This window comes from Castor canadensis, chromosome 4 (genome assembly GCF_047511655.1).
Source record: "Castor canadensis chromosome 4, mCasCan1.hap1v2, whole genome shotgun sequence".
Lineage (NCBI taxonomy): Eukaryota > Metazoa > Chordata > Mammalia > Rodentia > Castoridae > Castor > Castor canadensis.
Window position 1 is genome coordinate 158,578,646 of NC_133389.1, and position 12,436 is coordinate 158,591,081.

At 35.0% G+C, this 12,436-nt stretch overlaps 1 protein-coding gene across 15 annotated transcripts in view; it reads left to right on the forward strand.

The window, feature by feature from the left end:
• The window catches only part of Map2 (microtubule associated protein 2), a 260,585-nt gene that overhangs the window by 115,314 nt on the left and 132,835 nt on the right, over positions 1 to 12,436 (forward strand). For 8 of the 15 annotated variants that reach the window (XM_074071601.1, XM_074071608.1, XM_074071609.1 and 5 more), the window contains exons 1-2: positions 11,241 to 11,537; positions 11,807 to 11,871. The exons of 1 other annotated variant lie outside the window; for it this stretch is intronic. The gene's annotated coding sequence lies outside the window, so the exon portion shown is untranslated. Of the gene's footprint in view, positions 1 to 11,147; positions 11,216 to 11,239; positions 11,538 to 11,684; positions 11,737 to 11,806; positions 11,872 to 12,436 lie in introns of those variants that run through there. 6 more of the 15 variants (XM_074071602.1, XM_074071604.1, XM_074071603.1 and 3 more) reach the window with 5 other exon arrangements.

Sequence of the window (12,436 nt, forward strand, 5' to 3'; positions counted from 1 at the left end):
GTATTTTACTTCCCATTCCATTTTTCTAGGTTAACATTCACAAAACAAATTAACATAATCTAAAAAGAATCTTTATCAGATATTATAGGAAGGGAAAATGATGTAAAACACACGGAATTTTCCCCAATTGACATGAAACCAGAGACTTATGTATATGAAAGTTTGTCTAGGTGATTGTTTCCTATTTCTCCATTTTTCTGCCCATGTTCTTCATGACCTTGGGGTAAAAAGAAAGAGCTAGAAAAGGGTAAGTAAAACTAAGAGAATGGAAAGGTGAGAAAAAATAAATAAAACATGAGTGTGGCAACTTAAGAAAAAAGTTAATGGTCCTGAGGATGTGCAAATTTCCCTCCCAGAGAAATCCATTACCTCAGATTCTAAAATGGCTATTTTTGCAAAGAGCATATTTTGGCAGTCCACGTGAAAATATAAGTCAAAGTGGCCTAGAAAGAAAGTTTGTTTTTTTAAATATTAAATTTTAAATAATTACTTCTTCAATTGCATGTTTGCAGATAGAAGCAAAATGGAAAATGCCACAAAAGTATTGGAAATGATAATATAAATACAATGTAAGCTTAAATATTAACTTTGTAGCTAACAATGATACTGTTGAGAAGGAATACTCAAATAAAGACAGTGATCATGTATAATGTTTCCTTTTAATTTAAAAGCCAGGATGTCTTTTCAATAAATTTTTATTAGTAGAAGTAATTATCCAACTAGGTGATATTTCCATACATGCACATAATGTACTTTGATCAAATTCACCCTGCAGAATGTCTTTTACTTAAAATACTTTGTAGCTTATAAATCTGATGATAGAATGAAACATGAAATTTTAATAGAAAAAGCAAGAGTACCTACAAATGCCATTGAAATGCCTCTTCTTGCATAAGGGATTTGGTTTCCATCATCTGTACACATTGGTTTCATTAAATATGACAATTTGGGACTTTAGTGCTCATTTAGGTGTACCATTGAATGTATTCTAAGTGTGTCATAGTTGCAACTGTTTTATTTAAAATACCTAAAAATAAACACCTTGGTAGCCAATTAAGTCTATTTTTACTGCTATTGTAATTCTGGGACAAGGAGTGAAAGAAGAGGAAAGACAGGGACTAAGAAATTACACCTGTAATTTTTAGTGACTACTATTCTAGTACCCTGTCCCCTAAACAGCTGAGAGATTTAAGTGTGTTTTATAAAACTTGGAATGCTGATTTCAAATACTAATTAAATAAATTAATATGTACATTTTCAGAAATCATGCTACATATGATGTGGGACTTATTAAACCTTCACAACAGATATTTTATGATTTGTGTAGGGTTTTGTTTTTTGGAGAGGAGGTCTGAGGATTGAACTCAGAGTCTTACCTGTTATAGACAAGTACATTACCACAGAGCCATACCTACAGCCCAGACATTTTATGAGTTGAACTTAAATATTAACATTTAAGAAGACACTGTAGGATTTCAGAGAATTGAAACCTTTTCAGAATAGTGTGGTAATGTGGGGGTCAAAGACGGCTTCTTTCAGATGGAATGGCTTCTGAAGTGCAGCTCCTTTTTCACTTTGTGTTGCTGATGGCTGAAATCATCTTCAAAGTATAGAATGAAGTAAACAAAATAATTCCTTTAGCAGTGTTCAAAAAGAAATTAGGAACTTAAAACTGATGTCATGCAATGTAGCATTGGATTTTGTAGCATTTGAGTTTGTGCCATCAGCCAGTCTTCCATTAAATTGTAATGGTACCGCTTGTGGAGCCATTGATAAAATGTAGGTTCATTTCCTGTGTCCAGGAAGATCAGCCAAGAAATTCATGATTCATGAAGAAGATTGTGCTTGACTGACTACTAAATGAAACTTTTATTTAGCAAAAAATTTTCCATTCTAATTTCCTTAATTTTTCTTCATGTTTTGTTTCTCTTGCAAATGTGCTTTGTCTACAGGCTGGTTGCATCACTAGTTGTGAAAGTAACCAGCCTATGTTAATTTTTAGGCTATTTGAATGATGCAGATAAATTTTCAAGTTATATAAAAGATCCAGAAACATAAAAACCTGTAGAAAAATTTTTGTAAAAATTAATAAATGTTTTAAAAAAACCTAAAGTGAGAAATGTGCTCAAAATGTCTATAAATGTGTTAAACTAGAAAAGCTTAATAATTGTATATTTAAAGTCATCTAAGACTCAAACTAGGCCAGACGTTGCTGACTCACACCTGTAATCCTAGCTACTCAGGAGGCAGAGATCAGGAGGATCGTGGTTCAAAACTAGCCTGGGCAAATAGTTCGTGAAACCCTATCTCAAAAAACAACCCTTCACTAAAAAGAACTGGTGGAGTGGCTCAAGGTATAGACCCTGAGTTCAAACCACAGTACTGGGAAAAAAAAAAAAAAGGACTCAAACTGAAGAAATACATCATGTGTTTTGGCTCATGATTTTTGAAACTGTTTGAAGTCAGAGTTGACATTTTGTGGAGGAAATTCATGATTTTATATAAGTTTTAGTGTTTTAATTTTAATCACTTATTGAAATTATGCAATGCATGAATTAATATTTATTGAATATTTTCTGTTCATCAGTTATGTACCAGACCCAAGTTCTATGTACCTGGGATATATTTGTGAACAAAACAGGTAAAGAGTTCTGCCTTCATAAAATATACAAATGACTAGGGACAAGCAGACAATAAAAAATAAGCATGATGAGTAAGTAAATTACATAATGTGTAGAAAATTCATAAGTATTATGCAAAATAGGGTAAAGAAGATTAGGAGTGGAAATTATAAGTTACAATATTAGATAGGATGGTCAGATACAAAGCTTCTTTGAGAAAGTATATTTGAAACTACTTCTTTTGTTTTTTTTGTGGCACTGGGGTTTGAACTCAGGCCCCTGTGCTTGCTAGGCAGGTACTTTTACCACTTGAGCCACTCTACCGAGTCCAAGAGGTATAGAAGGTATAGTTGAGAACGATTTGATGGAGGGAATGATTTGGAAGAAAACTGTCCATACCCAGAATTTAATTACAACAATATTTAACCTACATAAGACATTACATAAGGCAATACTGATACAGTATTTTCTGATGCAATTTGCAAGATTCATCATGGTATTTGGTCATTTATAGCTTGACACAATAGAATGGGGGCAGTGATTGTTTTCAGACATGTACTTTATTACTCATCTTTACTTCAAGGTATGGATTAATTTCAACATTAAAACTAAACATAAAAACCAAAATTGTCAAACCATAAAGCTCTTCAATAATACAAGAGCATACATATATATAACTCGTGTGACTCTGTATTCTCTGTCAAGAATATATCATAAAGTTGAATGTGTGGTGCACACCTGTAATCCCAGTGCTCAGGAGACTTAGGCAGGATTGTGTATTTGAGGCAGGCTGGGCTACATAGTGAGACACTGTCGCAATTAAAGAATGTCTTCCCCAACTATAAGGATGCTTGTGTTCACACACACACAATTGTTTAAATATAAAGTCATGGAATGTGAAATTATTCTGAAAATAAAAATATCCATTTCTAGTCTTATCTCTTTTATGCACAGCCTACTTATATAACATGTAGTCTGTCCTAAAATGGAAAATTCTTAATTCTATGTTTAATTTTTCTCTTGGTGCCTTCTAAATGGAAATGGAAAATTCTTAGTTTTACAGTTATCTCTTCCTCCTCTGATACCTTATAAGTGTTCAGCTGAATTACAAACTAATTAGTTTAGGAGTTCAGAGATTGAGTGTCTGCCCCAGCACTTAAACCAGCCATGTAGCCTTTGGAGTCTTATTGAACCTAAGTGGGCCTGTTTCCTCAACTGTCACAGGTAATGTAATTCTCAAAATTGCTGAATAAAATAAAGTACTCAAAAGTGTTGGTACATTTTAAGTATTTAACCATTTGTATCAGAATCATGCCTTATGTTTTTTTTAAATGGTCAATATTAGGATAAACAACTGAATATAAATTGAAAACTACCCCAAGTTTTTTTGGTTGTTGTTGTTTGCTGTTTTGTTTTGCTTTGCATCATGATGATTCTGAGAAAGGAAAGAATTCTGTGGCATTATGCACTGTGAAATTTTGGAAACCATTATGAAAGAGACAGAACTTTAAGTGGACAGAAAAGAAATTGTAAGCTTTGGGTCAGCAGAGGAAAAAGACAGTGCCTGAAATAAACTATCAGTATGTTGAGCATCAAAGACAAGGAATTTTTGTGAAAGAAACAGTAGAGAAAGCATCTTATACATCCATTGTTGTGTCATAATTGTGTAGTTCAGTAATGGTTGCTACAAGGCCAACATTTTCACTCGTTGGTAGGTTCCTAAAATATACACTTTACTTCTTGGTATTTTTACTTCACAATTGTCATTTATTTATTACAAGCCAATGTAAAATGTCCTCTTCCTACTAGAGAAAATGTTCCCTTACAACTTGTTTATTTACAGTCTACATAAGCATCATATGGCCTTCATTTATGCAGCCATGGCTAGTTTACAAAATATCTGCTCATACCAGGACACTCTTACACAATAGTCACTATAGATTACAAAACTTGTTATAGAGTTTCTAAACCAATGGCACCATATTATTATTATTATTACTGAAATATAATAATAATAATAGGGTACACATCTTAATTCTTCCCCCATCCCCCCATGTCACTACCACTCAGACCTACAAAATGCTGTACTTTTTCTCAGCCAGTGCCACCCCTCATCCTGCTCCCCACAGAAATAAACATTATTCTGATCTGTATTATTTTTGTCCTTGTATTTCATATAAATGAATAACATAGCTTGTCCTCTGTATGTCTGGCGTCTTTCATCATAATTATGTCTGTAAGATTCATATATCTAACTTCAAGTAAAAGTAATCTTTTTCTTTTCTGTTTTGTGTGTGTAGTAATCTACTGTATGCCGTAATGCATTCTACTATGGATGTAGACCCGGGTGGTTTTCATTCTATCGTATTGTAAATAAAGCTAGAGAGAACATACTTGCAAATGTGTTTAGGTGGACATATGTCTTCATTTCTCTAGGGTATCTACCTAGAAGTGAGGTTGTTGGGTCACAGGGTAGACACACATTTAGCTTTACTAGATATTGCCAGACAATCCTCCAGAGAAGCTGTGCTACCTTACCCTCCCACCAGCAACTGTGAGAGTTCCAGTTGCTCTAATATAGCTTTCTTTTCAGCCTCTGAGGAGCATTTTACTTCCAGCATAGTTCTTAAAATAAAATGAGATTATGACTAGATGAATTGAAGTAACAATTATTTTTCATTATAAGAGCTCATGTGATGTTGTCGTTAGAGCTTAAAAGAAGTTCGCTTCTTTATGAAAGTATGTGAACAGAATCGAACTTTATTACAGCTGTTTCATCTACCTAAATGGTAAGGGCATACAAAAAATAAAGCTTTTAAACTGCACAGAACAACAATAAGAAAAACTTCTCTCCCCCGTCCTTCTCTCTCTCCCTTCCTGTCTCCCTCCCTCCCCTTCTCCATTTACATCATTTTAATAGCTTCACCTTGAAAAGTGAAATAAAAACCATGTTGAAATAAAGAAAAATAAGAGTACATTATTTTTAAAATTAGCTGTGCAAATTTTCCCAGTGAAGTGTGAATACTTCTGAGGTTTGAAATGCCACATAATCCAAAAATAATTTGAAATGTATTTAGTACTTTCATTTGGACAAGAATATAATTGATTTTTAGAGAAAACCACCACACTAAAGTTTAAAATGAAATTGGAAAGCCAAATTTTGATCATGATGATGCAGAAGGATTAAAGCCTGATTCATGAGCACTTGGAAAATGGTGCAGTTATCTTGTCTTACTCTTCACCTTGTTGCTTCCCACCTCTGACCAAGTCTAATCAAAACCACAGTGAAGGTGTAGCATTACCAAGAGCAACCCATACATCAGCTTGTCTTTTGCTTCTTTGTAAAAAGGTTATTTCTGATTTACTCTTCGTCTGGTTCAGTGGAGACACTGAATATTTTGGTTTAAAATGTTTCCTACTGTGTTATACATACTTCACATTGTGGAGATAAGTGTAAAGCATGGCAAATAATTCTATAACTTGGGACCTAGACAATACCAAACTATTTTCAAACTTTAATAAGTAAATAGCCCTGCTGTGACATACCGTATTTAGTAAAAGTAAACAACAAGTTGAATTCAAAATAAGCTTTTCATTATGATTTCCAATCATAGTAAAAAGAATTTGGGACAAGATGTAAGTAATTTATGATTCTGATTTGAGGGGGAATAATTTTTTGTTCCTCAGTAATAAATTTGTCCATTATCTGCTATCAAAATCCTTTACATGAGTTTCTCAACACAGTATTTTTACTTTTTCATAATTGGTAAGCTTTGTTGATGGGATGAAGTTGAAGTTTCTGTGGTTTGATTTGTATGAATTTATCCTTCTGTGGTTAGTGATTATCTTTGAACTCCTGACCAGTTGTCTTCATCACATAAATTTGGTGACCTCTAGAACGTCTATCTTTCATTAGTAACATCATATTAATCCATTTTTCCATGCAGAAAATTTTAAATTGACATCTAAAGTCCTACTATTGAAAAAAACATTTCTTGAAGATTTGCAGCACTTCATGGTCTTAAAAAAAAAAGTCAACAGCTTTTGGAGATATGCTTCAAATAATTTGCAATAATCTGAAAAATACTACAGATTGAGTTTGATACTTGCTTAATTTTAATCAGTGGCCATGGAATTCCAAACTTGTGTTTTTAATTGCTTTTGTTATTTTTATTGCTTTATTATTTTATTTTTTAAAAAGTATTTTGAGATATTCCCATGGCACAAAATTCACCCTTTAAGGTGTACAATTCAGTGAGTTTTAGAACTGAATTCAGAGCTGAGCAACCATTACTATTCCTAAATTCAGAAAATTACCATCACTCTCAAAGAAACCCAACAGGCACTAGCACTCTTCATCACCTCCTGCCACAGGCTTTGGTCTATGGTAATATCCCTTCTGTTTCTATGAATTTGACCATTCTAGGCATTTTCATAATAGAATGATATAATAAGTGATCATTTGTAACTGGCTTCTTTCATTTCTTTTTACGTTTTTGAGGTTCATTCATGTTGTAGAATGTGTCAGAACTTCATTATTTTTATTTCCAATTAATATTTTATTACATGGTTATATCACATTATTTAAATTTCTTATTAATATTATTTTTGCTTGACAAATCATAAATATATACATTCATGGCACACAATATGATTTTTAAATTTTTTTACAGTACAACTTTATTGCCTGTCCCATCCTCATGTTGCACATTAGACCTCTAGACTTGTAAATCCCACATCTGCTACTTTGCATCCTGATTTCTAGCCTCTCCATTTCCTCTTCACCTCACCTCCACCCTTTCATCTCTGTGTCTGAATGTTTGATTCTTATTTTTAGAACCCACATGTAAGTGAGGTCATGCAATGTTTTTCTTTCTGTGTCTAATTTATTTCACTTAAGCTCCAGGTTCTTTTGTGTTGCGGCAAATGCCAAGATCTTGTGTGTTTTTAGGGTTGAATGGTATTCCTCTATGTGTGTGCGCACACTCTTTTTTATACAATCATCTGGCAGTGGACACTTTGGTTGTTTCCATAGCTACTGTGAAGAATGCTGCAGTAAACCAGGAACAACTGCGCCACTCAGTTTTGCATCCTTTCACAGCTTCTTTAGGCGTAAGGTTGAGCCATATAAAATTGTCATTTTGTAGGTGAAAAGAGTAGAATCCAGCATTTCATGTAATTCAGACTGTCTCGATTGAGACTTTTATTGCTTCCTTTTCCTCCCTCCCTCCCTCCCCTCTTCCTCCCTCTCTTCCTCCCTCCCTCTCTCTTTCTCCTTCTTTCTTATTTCTCTCTCCTCCATCTATCTTCTTCTTTCTGTATATTTGACCACAGAAGACCAGCTTTGTTTAAGGGAAAAATGACATCTGTAGAAAAACGGGACAGGTCATGGGAAAGGCATGATTGCAGTTTCATTACTGTCATCAAGAAAAGCATGGTTGGGAAGATGAGATGAGTAAAGGCTCCTAGGAGGGAAGAAAGATATGCTTCCATTTTCATTCCTAAAGAGTTTAGAGAGTGACACACAAATGCACAGACCAGTATATTCAGGGAATACAATGAAAGGTCTTTCAGGAGAGCCATAGACGTGAACAAATGGAATGTGGGAATATAGCTAAATCAGCTTCTTACAGACACCTCTGGCAGGAAGCAGGTACACAGAGGGGTGGAGCCATGGTGTCTTACCCAACTGAGGAAAACAGGTATAAAGCGAAGGAAGGCTTCAGTTTACTTCTATCTTCCTTTACTGAAGTTCAGTGATGTGGTTCCCCTTTGTTTCCCACCCCTGGAACCTGTGAGTATTTGAAATGTCTGTATTGTGCAAATGAACTAAAGATGGTGCTAAGCCAACATCCAAAAGAGGAAGGGTAAGGAAAGTCCAACAGTTTAGGCTCATAGGTATAAATAAGAAAAATCTAAAAATTGTTGGAAGTCTCTAAATTACTTCTCATCTTTTATTCTTAGAACATGACATACTTAAGGGTAGTAATTGTATTTTACATATAGTGTGACAATGGAAAAAAGAAAACAGAAAAGAATATACCAACTCATTCTCATTTACTTAACGAAGTGTCCCAGAGAGTATTATATGTTTTTGGAAGCTGTGCTATTTTTTAGGCTGACCAGGATTTTTTTTTTTTTTTGGTGCTTTGTAAGATCTTTATAGAGTTTGATTCATATTTAAAGAAATGTCAGTCTCGTGTATCATATTTTGTGTTCAGAAATGAATTGATGACAATATATTAAAATAAAACATCCATTGTGAAAAATCACCTTATTGCTCAAAATCACTGAAAAAACCCAGACATTTAGCATATATCATATTTAAAAGGATACTTTTTTGGGGGAAGGAATCCAACCAGCATTCAGGATTCACTAAGATCTAAAATCTCTTATTATCTATGGCAACCATATATACTTACATGATTTTTCCTATTTATAGCTGAGGTATGGGGGAAAAAGGATGGTGACAGTGGCAGCCAATGTATTGTAGACACTTAAAAAAGCTGTACGGCCCTTTCTATAGATGAGTTAACCTAAAATCAATGAGTCATAAGAACTGAATATTGGAAGAAAAATCTTTTTGGGGGGAGGTACTGGGGATCGAATGCAGGGCCTTGTTCATGTTAAGCACATGTTCTACCACTGAGATACCCCACCATCCCTGAAAGGAAATCTTTGGAAAAGAAAAAAACAGTAAAACATCAAGGTCAAAATCTTAGCCACAATTTTTACTGAGTAATTCAGAAATATTTTAATAAATATTGTGCCCCCCAGTGGTGGTTTTTGGGTGATGTTCTTTTCTTTTTCTTTTTTTCTTTCCTTTTTTTTTTTCTTGTCCCCTGGCTCTCAATTTTCTAGCTTCCTTGGTTTGGGTAACTCCAGGAAAGGTTCACATTGTCTGTATACAGGAGGAAACTGGGGAGACTGGCTTAATTTGATTGTCCAATTTCTTGCTTGCAGAAAGAATGATGCCAGTGTTGATGGAGTGCCTGGGATACCATGATTAACAAGATAGGTCCCCAAAAGGGCAATCAGGCTTGATTCATCTGATTGCCAGGCTGGAAATGAAAAAAAAAAAAAGCTGTTGACATAATTACCCCACACTTTTTAGACCTCAAATACAGTCTGGTACAGATATCAAGCAAAGGTGGTTATCAGAATGATTGCAGTGTGTTTTGAAAAGGAAGACTGCTGCTTTGGCAAATAAAAAAGTTTACAAAAATCAAAGATGAAGTATAATACTAGAATCTGTTTTGCCTGCAGCATATGAAAAGAGAAAGAAATCTCCTTGGTGAGAGAGGACAAGCAATGGACTGGTTGGACAGCCAGACTGGTGCCTCTGTTTCAGGAGCTTAGTCAGACTCACTAGGGGTTAGTGTTTTCACCTACAAAGGGTGTAGTGAGGTTGAGTGGTCTCCAAGAGCCCAGTGCGTGGTCAGCAGCAAGGAGGAACAGGACCAGTTTCAAACAAAAGGACCAAAATTTGAATATTTATGAATGCAAAATTAACCAATGATCAAAAAGTGGGGAAGAGACAGAACAAAAATATAGATGCATCTTAATGAATTCAAAACACAATATAAAACCGATAAAGATGGCTCTTCCAAGGAGGAAAATAACGAGCATATTGTTTTGTCTGTAGATTTCCTCTACTGTAGTCTTGTTCCTTCTTCTCTACCATCACCGTATTTTTTTCTCCTTTCTGCTTCCGGTAACCATGGTGATGCTTCCTCCCAGCAACCTTCCTTGCAGCTGGCCCTTTTGGTACACACCGAATTTTACTCCATTCACTGGTTGCAGGGTGCTAACAATGCCATAGAATTAATAAATTTATTAACATTTTCTCCTTCCCTTGTCTCCAGGATAAAATGGAGGGAATTATTGTACACTTAACCTCCCTACATAAGGGGCACTGTAAAACAGGGATATTCAACTGTTAATTTCAGTTGCTAACATGAAGGCGATACTGATTATGCTGAAGATTCAGTCTGCTATACTGGCCCTCAGGGACTGCAGAGCCTCAGTGTGCAAACTGGTTGCCACCTCCTTTTTTATGGAACTGGAATGAAATAGATTGCTTATGGAAGTCCCATAACCCTTGATTTCCTCATCTTTTAATTCTTTGTATACTCCCTTGTAAGAAAAACACTGTCAACTGTGTAATTATCATAGTTACAAGGATTTTCTGTAGGAAAAAATGTGTTTCTTTAATGAACACATTTATTTTGGAACATTAAATAAGCAATATGCAATAGTTTAAAAAATATTGTATTTATCTGCCAATTACAAAACATCAATGAACCTCTAATGTCCTTCATGCAGATATAAAAACTCTCATAAACTATCATTTAGTCAAGTCCAGTTTGGTTAACTTCACTTGTTTGTAATCCTATATGGCCGAAAACTGTCTATTTAAGCTGTGTGTGTGTGTGTGTGTGTGTGTGTGTGTGTGTGTGGCGTTAACACAAAGGAGACCAGATGGTGACATTCATAGGCTTATAACTCGACTCCTGGGGACACACTTGGATGGAGGCAATTAAAATGCCTATCAGGCATTTGGTACCAGAAGCCCGATGGTGAACTGCTAAATCGTAAGCCAGGGCTGCATCCTATTGTCAGTGAATGATGGCGGAGCTGAGTGGCTTGTCATCATTCTCGAAAATTCTGAGACTAGTGAGCTCTCTCTCCCTCTCCCACTCGCCTTATTTTCCTTTTCGCCACTGCGGGGACTTTTTCTAATTTGCAGCTTCCCTTTCCCCAACACACACTGACACGAAGCTGGTGGCTTGCAGGCTGCGTCTGTCTGGAGCTGGAGCCAGAGAGCCAGCCAGAGAGAGAGAGAGAGCTCCTGGAGAAGGATTCTGCAGCAGTTCTTAAGGACTGGGCTTGGGAGATATTGCTGCATTTGTGCTGGTAATGGTTTGGGGTTTTTACCTTTTCTTTTCTTTTATTTCTAATCCGATTTTCAAAGGATCTGCTTTATATGATCTTTGAATGCTTTTAAAATTCATTTTTTAGCTTGAAAAAATTCAAGTGCTGCATTTTTTTTTTGTACCACAGATCACAAGGCATAGATTTATTATCTGGATATAAAGAATGAATTTACTTGATGGTGAGTTAAAATTTTTGATATTTAGTTAACAAATCTATCTACGTGTGTGTTTTTTCTTTTGTTTTGGTAGATTCTTCAGCTTGTCTGTAATCAAGGAAGCATTGATTGGGAACTACTCACTCAGAAAATTAAAAGGTACTATATGTTTTGCTTGGATGTTTAAATGAGGGAAAATCAGGGAAGAATAGGAATGTTTTTATTCCAGTTAGTCTCTTTCTGGTTGGTCTTTTATCCTTAAGCCTACTTTGAGCATTGTCTATGCACGATTTCCTAGGTAGATAACACTAGCAACAAGGCCGCTTTGATTAGAAGATGTCTAAAAGATTGTCTTTTGTCTATGTTGCAAGTTATTAACAAATATCAACATATCTGGTTCAATTTTATCATTTGGATTTTATCATTGTAACAGTTTCTCTAAAGTCTGAAATTCTCTGTCTTAATGAAAATTATTAATTTGAATTAAAGATAAATATACTAAGTAGTGCTTTTATCTGAAGGTTTCCTGCTGATAAGTGAATTTAAAAGAAAAAAAAAGACTAAATGAAAATGACTTGCCCTTCCCAGATAAAATGAGCATTAGAGACTAAAGCCCAGGAATGACTCAGTATTGTTGGATTTTGCGAATAAAACCTTGTAACTTCTTCACTGATGTTTCAATCTTCAGCAATGGATATATTGAAAGGTTTAGGTTGTTGCTTCT